We start from the raw sequence: 9,101 nt of genomic DNA on the forward strand, positions 1-9,101 counted from the left end.
TGGGACGCTACGCTGGTTCCATCTATATAGTTTTATTTTATATAGTTTTTTGTCTAACAGTACTTCATAAAAAGCTTGCCTTTAATACACCGTTACTTTTGTCATTGCTGTTTTGATTGACAATGTTAAATTCTAAGTTGTACAACTGCAATTCTTGACTTTTATTTCGTAAATTTTCTTCACAATAAGATTGTTCACTAGCTGCTGTGACGTCAGCCACAATGTCATTAAAAATTTTGCGGTGTCTAGATTTTGGACTTTTTACGCCGTTTTGTAACAAACCCTAATGATTAAACACCCCTGAAGAACAAACTCTCACGGCCACGCTGTGTCAACACCACTAGTTGAGAACCTCTGATCGGGCATTTCGACATGTTGGTACGCACCTGGTTTTGTAATCAACGAAATTGCAAGATCAAGCAACGTGGATCAGTTGGGAGTGTGCGCATTGGAACAGCACCAACTCGTTTAGCTGCAACTTTCCTACTACTACTACTACTACTACCTTGAAGAAAATAGCGTTAAATGTTGAAACGACACAAAAAGCGTTTGTTGTTAAAGTTTCTCTTCTTTTCAACTACTGTTAGATTCATGCTTTGAAAGTCAAAAAGTTGTACTGATTTTAAATAGTAGCTTACTGTACCAGCTACTCGCTTGGGTAAAAATCAAATATTTGAATTATTATTAATATAATGCATAAAATCTTTGTTTCCCATAAAGTCCAAAGAATTAATTAGGCTACTGCAATCCAAAAAAATGTTGCACCTTGTAGCGGACGCGGTAGTTTGGCTCGCGCGCTCATATACAGCCGTTCATGCTGACGGCAACACTCCTGGGCAGAACCGAGATCAGAACTGGCAAGGAATGACCAGGACACGATAGTCCTCTTCACTGTCTTATCTATCGACTGGCTTGACGGAACAGAATTTGACCACGAGATAGAATTCTTTAAGACTGTATTGTTTATTAACTTGGGTGCTAGTTTCAGAAGAACAGAAATCCAAACATAACAAAACGAGAACACTGAACTATTAACAATCCCACTACCGAAATACTGTACTAGCATGCTGGCGTATTTGATTACAAACTCCATCATAACAAGAAGAACTTCAACTTTGAGTAAAGGAAACGGCGTCTACGACTACATCTTCCAGAGAACAGAATTCTGCATATTACATTTCAGCATTTTACGTTCTAGAAGCCGCAGAAATCAAACAACCAACTTGATTGCAAAAAGGAATAATAGCGAGTCTGAGTTGAATAATTCTCGAATCGTCTCGAATAGTATAGTGCAGGATCATAGTTGCAGTTTCTTACAAAGAACTCTAGTTTAAATTGGAGAGGCGCATCCACAGGCATTGCCAATTCAACATGCGATCATCTAACGTAATACAACGGTGGATTTACTAGTCGATGAAATACAGTGGTAGGCTACTGCGATTCAGGCACAATGCAAAGATTGATTACAAGACTGCATTTCGAAAGTACGCGGTATTTTTGATTGGAAAGGAAGATTCTGGAATTCGACATGACGTCACGGTGACGCGCGGTGCGTCAGAGAAAATTAGCTCTCGGGCGCCACACACTTCAAATGCGTTTTTTTTCTAACGACATCGCCTTACTGTCGGCAATAAAGCTGTACAAAGTAACTAAAAATCATTTCTTCAAATCAGACCATAGCGAGATTGATGTGACCCAGAGAAAATTAGTTTGGATTTCTGAAACGATTGAAAAATAACAGTTTTTATTTCAATTCTATTATAAAACATGTGGTAATTAGTTTTAAAGCAGATCTTTAAGTTTGTTTCTTTTGATTATTATAATTATTTCAAAATTGTAATTTGTTGTAAATTGTAGTTTGAACAGATTTTTAGTGTTTTCCATAGTTTGAAGACTGTGTAAGTGTGTATTGCTGCATTTTAGACAAAAGCATCGATGGAGAGTTCACATTTTTATCCCGAACATTTAAAATCAAGTACTTCACACGAGCAGATTCTCCATCATCTTGGTTACTTAGCCTATAGGCAATATTGGTATATAGGCGACACCGCGACAGTATACAAAAAAAATTGCAGATTGCCATACATGCATCGACTTTTGTAGTTTTCAAAAAGCATGAATTTAGAATGTGAGGCATTAATTTAGACTACTCCCTTACAATGAAAGGCTATTTTATGACCCCTTACGCTTATGTGAACGTGTCAGGGGCGTAGTCAGAGAGAGCAAAGGAAACAATTGCTTCCCTCTAAACCAGTGGTTCTTAACCGGGGAGACGCATCCCCCCGGGGGGGGGGGCGTGAAGCATCTCTCAGGGGGGGGGGGGGGGCGAGCTCTACAACAATTTTAATTTTTTTTAAATTATTATTATGTCCTAGGACCTATGCTGTTCGTCATCTTTGTGAAGCTGCATTTTCTGCTCTCGTTGCTCTCAAGACCAAGTACGCTGAGAGTTGAAGGAGACTTACGCTGTTCACTCTCTGGAGTTAAACCTCGCATTAAAAATCTAGTCGCTAAGACGCAGTGTCAAGTATCTCACTGATGTGTACAATAAACAGACGAAAATGCAATTTTTTGGTATGATACTTATTTAAAATCTAGGGTGGCGCGAAGCACATGACCATTATTGAAGGGGGGCTTGATAGAAAAAAGGTGCTGCTTTAAACTATTTTAAATAAATATTTCAATCTGTTTTACAGCATCTTTTGACTGGCCAAAGGTCAAAGGGCTCAGCCATGAGGCCCTTTTAGAAATTCAAGCCAAATTGTCAGTTTCAAAACATTTCATCTTCATGCTTTAGCAGTGAAAAGTTTCCCGAAATAGCATATGAAGCTTTTTACTGTTTACGTTTTCTATACCGCTGCGAGTAAAAAGGCATATACACCATTATAGTTAGGTTGGTTTGTTTCTTCTTTATCATCGCACTGACAAAGCCTTGATGGGTTATTGGGTTATTCCTAGTAGTTTGGTAGTTTCGCATCCTTGTAGAGGCTTTTTGACGCAGGGCCGGTTACCGAGATTAACAGAGTGAAGTTACCGATTGTTGAAGTGCTGTTTCCGGGGAATTATTCCATCCACTAGTTGCCGCAGTCCAAAAAGCAAATTAGTCGCTTTTTACATTGAATCAACAACTGCAGACGTTGAATCAATGTTAAAAACGACTGATTTGCTGTCAGGGAGAATGGAGAGCAGTCCTGAAATGCGTTGTTGCTCAAGCGCACACCCCGAGAGCCGAACCAACGTCGAGTGACAGCTAACGGGGCGGATTTTGATTTAACGCCATCTAATTTGAGACCTGATTATTCCTTAAACTGAAAAAAGTACCGATAGGTAGCGTACTTTTCAAACAAATATAACGGTTGCTGTAAATTTTTCTTTTTTACAGTATATGGGCTTTACTATAGAAACGTTGAGAACGTTACGCATTTCCAAACTGTTTCTGTCGAATCTTAACTCCACTGCTGAAACCACGAGTGTCCAATACGACCAACTTGATTAATAAAACATTGGATTAGGCGAGACTAGAAAATTTTACAAAAAGAGAGAAAAATTACATGTCTTTTTCAAGGGTCCTTCACTGTGTGAAACTGTCCGTTAAATTGAAATGTTTCTTCTTTTGCACTTCATGGAATCTCTTCCATCGCACAAATGATGTTGGCTTTAATGGCTTACATCTACGATTTTAGTTGCCTAATGTGAAGTTGTGCTGATGAGCTTTAAGATTTTCAATTTTACAATCTCTCATAAAGGTTTTATATTCTGATTTATAGTGTTCCATAGTTTGTGAAAGCAAAAAACTTTCAATTTATTCTTTTTGTATTTTTAATAATGAAAGTAAAACAATCTGGTGTTATCTTGTTTTATGTGTTCTACACTCTACAGCACTTGTTTGCGAAATCCTCGACATAAAGTTTTTGTTCTTCATACCTGGCGTCAGCACAAAGCTGGGTGTTGTCTATCGCTGTCAATTCTTGCTCCAGGTACACTCGAGTGCTGAGAAATATAAAGTTTGTTAGTTTGCAAGAACTCTTTGGCTCTGTCAAGGCTTATACAAAAGTTATTTTGCCTTTTGAACTGAGCAAAACTTTGATTACTTCCTTGGTGGTTCTTGATCAAGCGTATTCTGACTTATTGCCAATGAATGATTCTTTGACAAGTGTGATATTTGCTATCTTCACGCGTTTGGGCAACGTTACAATGCTGTATCTTTGTGCTTTTCTACACTATTTCTCATAATTGTTTCAAATTTTCCGCTTTATTTACATTGATTGAACGTCTTCCAAGGATGACTCACTGCAAAAGTAGTTCGTTCAATGCGTAGCTTGCGTAGCTTGCGTAGATCAACTGAGGAAGAACAACCACTGATGTTTACATGATGACGTCACATGCGGCTTCGTGTTGGCCAAAAGCACGTTTTGAGTTTCCGGAAATTTTTAAGTTTTCACTCCCAATTGACTGATATCGCTTGAGAAAGTTAGCGAGGCTGAGCTACAAGGCGAGTAGACAGACTGGTTTCTTGTCAATGAATGAGAACAGAAACAGCAAAGAATTAGTCAGCACAGGGGTCTAAGTGGACAAGGCGGGCTAAAATCAGTTACTTTCTTGAGATTGTAACATATACCTCTGGTTTAAGTTTTTGAAGCAGAATTGTTTCCTTTGTTTGTTCATACAACATCAAGCACAAAGTCTAGGCTACGTTATCAGTTACCAAGCTGACAAAGTTAACGATGTTACAATTGATGCTGTGAAAATTACTTATCAAATAGTAATAGAAAGAGTTTTGTCTATTATACTGTAATTGTGTGAACAAAATTAATGACAGGACATATAAAACAGACCAGTGCCGGATTTATCATTAGACTGGAAAGGCTGAGGTATAGGGCCTCAAGACTAAGGAGCCTCAAAATGTAAGATGTTCCACTTAGCCTATATACAAAAATGTTTAAACATGGCCTATACATTCGTAGAAACTTTCACCTGGTAATAACGCGAAATTTTCTGGCAACCACATCTAATAAACTAGGTAGCCTACTGTATTCGTAAACAGATCGTATGCAAGTTAAATTTCTGGTGTGTTTGTTTTGTTATGGAAAGGAAATATGACACAGGTTAAACGTTACATTTTTAATTGTTTGTTTGAAAATGGCTTGACTGTAAGTAGTCATTGAGAAAATTATCTGCTAATTTTTAATGAAACGATGTTCGTCAATTATTTTGACTAACGTTTCCTTTTTTTGCAGTAACCTAATATTTCACGAAATGTTTACAATCAAATTACAAACTTTGGTTATCTTCAAATGGTTAATTTCTACATCTGCTTGCAGGGGCGAAGTCAGGGGAGAAAGGGGGAAATTGCCTCTCAGAAATATTTTTACATATGCATCGACTACCAGATCTTTAAGCTAGGTTATTGGCCAATAAATATTGATACCGTCAGTGTCAGGTCTCACAATGATGCATACATAGAACAGTTATCCCAGCAAACAAGTAACTTCCACCTTAAAACTTATATGAACATTGGATAAGTAAGCTATTAAGTAGCCTACTTTGCTGTATTTTTTGCGAGAGATTTGTTGGCAAACTGAAGCCCATCATTGAACTAACCACTATTTATTCCTTCAGTTGTTTTGATTTTATATAACTTAAATAAACGTTTTTTCACCCTCTGCTGCAGCATCATTTGACAGAGTTTTACTATTGATTTGTGCTGAACGTACTCTCAGAATGCGTACTTTTAAGGCCTTTTTTTCAAAAATTTTCCTTTCAAAAACTGTTGGTTTCTATATGCATTGTTGTGATTGTGTAGTGCAAACATGTTATTGTTCAATTAAGAGTGGTCTTGGTAACAAGGCTGTATTAACCACCCCTCGTACTCCCGGCAGGGCCGGATTTAGCCTAAGCGCTGCCCTAGGCAGATACGAAAAGTGCCGCCCCTCAAAAAAAAATTTTCAATGGTGCGCTACGATTTATATTTTCAATTCCTTACAAAAAAGTTATTTGCACTGTTTATTTGAATGCATCATTGAATGTCATTGTATAATGAACTAATTGTTTAATATCGCTTCCGGCGGGCTTTTTTTCTTGCAAACAAATCAATAATTTCTTCAAAGTCTGTAGAAACAAGTAAAGATGAGTTAATCCTCAAAAATGTGAGATCATTCAAGATATCATTCGTTGTTTAAATACTTTAAGCATCAAGGCAAGTACAAAAATTAGCCTGCAACTTTTCCATCAACCTAACATTGACTAAAAACATTTTTTCTAGGCTCCTTTAAATTTACTAACAGTGAAACAAACCGAGCAAAGATTAATAAAAATTACACAGACAAACCCTAGTCCTCCATAGCCTACTTAGCGAGACAGATAAATAAAAGAAGCGCTAAGCAGCACATATTGTTAAAAACCAATCAAGCGTGAAGTACTCTAGAGGCGATGACTTGCCATACATGACTTGCCGCACTGCTTATAAATGTGTGTGATGTGATAACATATTTATTAATTCCTGTATATTTATTGTGAATTATTATATTCACGTACTACAGTATTATCAGAGATGTACGTATACGCGCAAATTCTACGCCATAGACTTGCGGCGTAGACTTTTTGCTTACGCTAACGCTAACGCTTGCGGCCACATTTTTTTGGATAGTTGTCGCTGGAGGCTACGCCGTAAAATTTTCGCGGTTTTTTAGCGCATAGCGTCAACGCATACTTTTTAATGTCTTTTTTTCGCTACAACACGCCAATACCTTCCAGAGCTGCAGTTGAAAGAATGTTTTCAATGGGAAAAGACATATTGAAACCAAAACGCAGCAGAATGTCAAATGAACACTTTCAGATGCTTGTGTTTCTTCGTGGAAATTCAAAACAAAACTTGTTTGTTTCGAGTAGTTTAGCCTATACCGTGTGAATGTTTGGCACCTTGCAAACAAAATGAATATACGCTAGTGTATGCGCTGACGCCGCCAACTGTTTTTACAAGTTACGTTGACGCATACGGCGTATGGTTTTTCGAACGTTTGCGTTTACGCTGACGGCGTCAATATTTTTTGTATGCGCGTACATCACTGAGTATTATCAATGTAATATATTCGTATATTTTTCCGCCCCCAATAATTTGCTGCCCTAGGCAACTGCCTAATCTGCCTACTGCTAAATCCGGCCCTGACTCCCGGGGGTAGGGGCACGGCTGTTTATCGGCTCAGTCATTTCAGTTTGTTTAATGTTTTTTTTTGCTATTTAAAATGTTCAGTCGCTTAAGTCACGCAAGGCCCTATATTTACCGCTTCCAAAACACCGGTTAGTAGACCCACATCACTGTTTATGAGCCTACCCATATTCATATTGAGTTGGTGCAGCATTTTTCGGCAATTTTAAATAAAAAATATGACAATACTGCTACAAAAACTCGACATTTTCTTACGCTGCAATAATCGGTTTTGTATTGTTGATCATCACTTGGAATGACTATTTTAAATCAGCGAAGCCAGTAAGAGTCTGACTCATTTGTTATTTGAAGCAAATTGGAAAGAATGTCCAAAAGTGCACTGTGCAAGTGTGCACGACATAACCTACAGCAAAAAGAAATCGTCGCATGGATACTTAGCCTATACAGCTTATACCGGTGCGAATAGAACGCATTTTATTTATGATGCAGCCGCCGGTAGCTGCAATCGTGCAAGGAAAGAACTAGTTTTTTTTACTTGAGTCCGTTTCTAGCATCTTAACGGTTGTATGGCCTACAATTTCGATCATATTGCGTGCAAGTAATTTTATAAATTTTATATTTCGAGCAGATCCTCACTTTCTGAAAAAAGTTAAGGCATGGCTACTTGGAGATGCTGCCTGGTTTGTCACATTTTTGTAGATTTCTTTGCTGTCTGACTGAAATGCTCTAAAAAATCAGATTTTGCACTTTTTGTTGACTTGTAACTTAATAATATAAAATCTTTTCGTTGCCTTAAGGAAACGGTAAAAAATGTCAAAAAGGAAGTTAACACAAAACTGTCGTAAATTTTTTTTAAATGTTCAATCAGACAGTTAACAAGTGGCCAACAGTCTATACCTGCAATTTTCTGGGTCAAATTGTCTTCGTTTTTCCCGTCCTTGTGATGTTGAAACTCTGCGTCACCTTGGGAAGGAAACAAAAAATACAGTATTTTAAATATTATATTTGAAAATTTCATTTATACAGTTCTCAAAAATTGGTAAAATTTGGAAAAGTCATGCAGAATGTAAAAAATCCGTTAAGGGAATTGTAAAATATTTATTGGCCAAATCTGACAAATAAATCTGTCTTGTTTATTTTGCGTCTTTTTGTTCCTGCATAGGTCTGTAATTATAATTATCCAAAATAAAATGTAAAAAATTCTCAAACATATTTGGTGGACAAACTTGTCCTCTTTTTAGACGATGAAAATAAGGTAGGTCTACTGTCAACACTACTGGAACTTTTTTTGCTTTCCGCAACGCTCAGAGTTCATTGTGGATACCACCACTACACCATGCAGGTTTACAATTTTCCATATAAAATGGAATTGTTACCTGACTTATCATTAGTGCGCCTGCTACGAGAGTCGTCCACACACGTAAACACTCAACAGGCACACCATTCTTACATGAATAATACCTAACCGGGGAGGCGAAGTACTTACTCCTGGATTTACTGTTGGCGTACTCTGAGCGAAGGAACCAGCCGTGGTAGATGATAATCTGTGGGTATATAAAATGAAAGTTATTGGCTGCCTCAAGTTTATCTACCTGTCTCAACTTTCCTCTTGCTGATGTTAGAGCAGAGTAGGAGGTGACTGGTTAAGCTCGAGAACTAGCACGTTTTGGTAAAGTTGTAAATTTTACTTTTAGATGATTTGTGTGTGTGAGATTCTTCTTGGTGCTCGTTTGAAGAGGAGCACCGGCGTGTGAAAAAAAGGCCACTGCGTTCTGACATCTCACTTGGTGGAGATGCCAGAGAGGGGTAACCAGAGGGAGGGTAGCTTTTTTGCTGACATTTGAAACATTGAATTCACTTACCGGCTCGGTGGCTTAGTGGTTAGTGCGCTCGCCTTTGAAGCGGTAGGCATGGGTTCGATACCTTGTCGGGTCAT

This window comes from Aplidium turbinatum, chromosome 1, assembly GCF_918807975.1.
Source record: "Aplidium turbinatum chromosome 1, kaAplTurb1.1, whole genome shotgun sequence".
Lineage (NCBI taxonomy): Eukaryota > Metazoa > Chordata > Ascidiacea > Aplousobranchia > Polyclinidae > Aplidium > Aplidium turbinatum.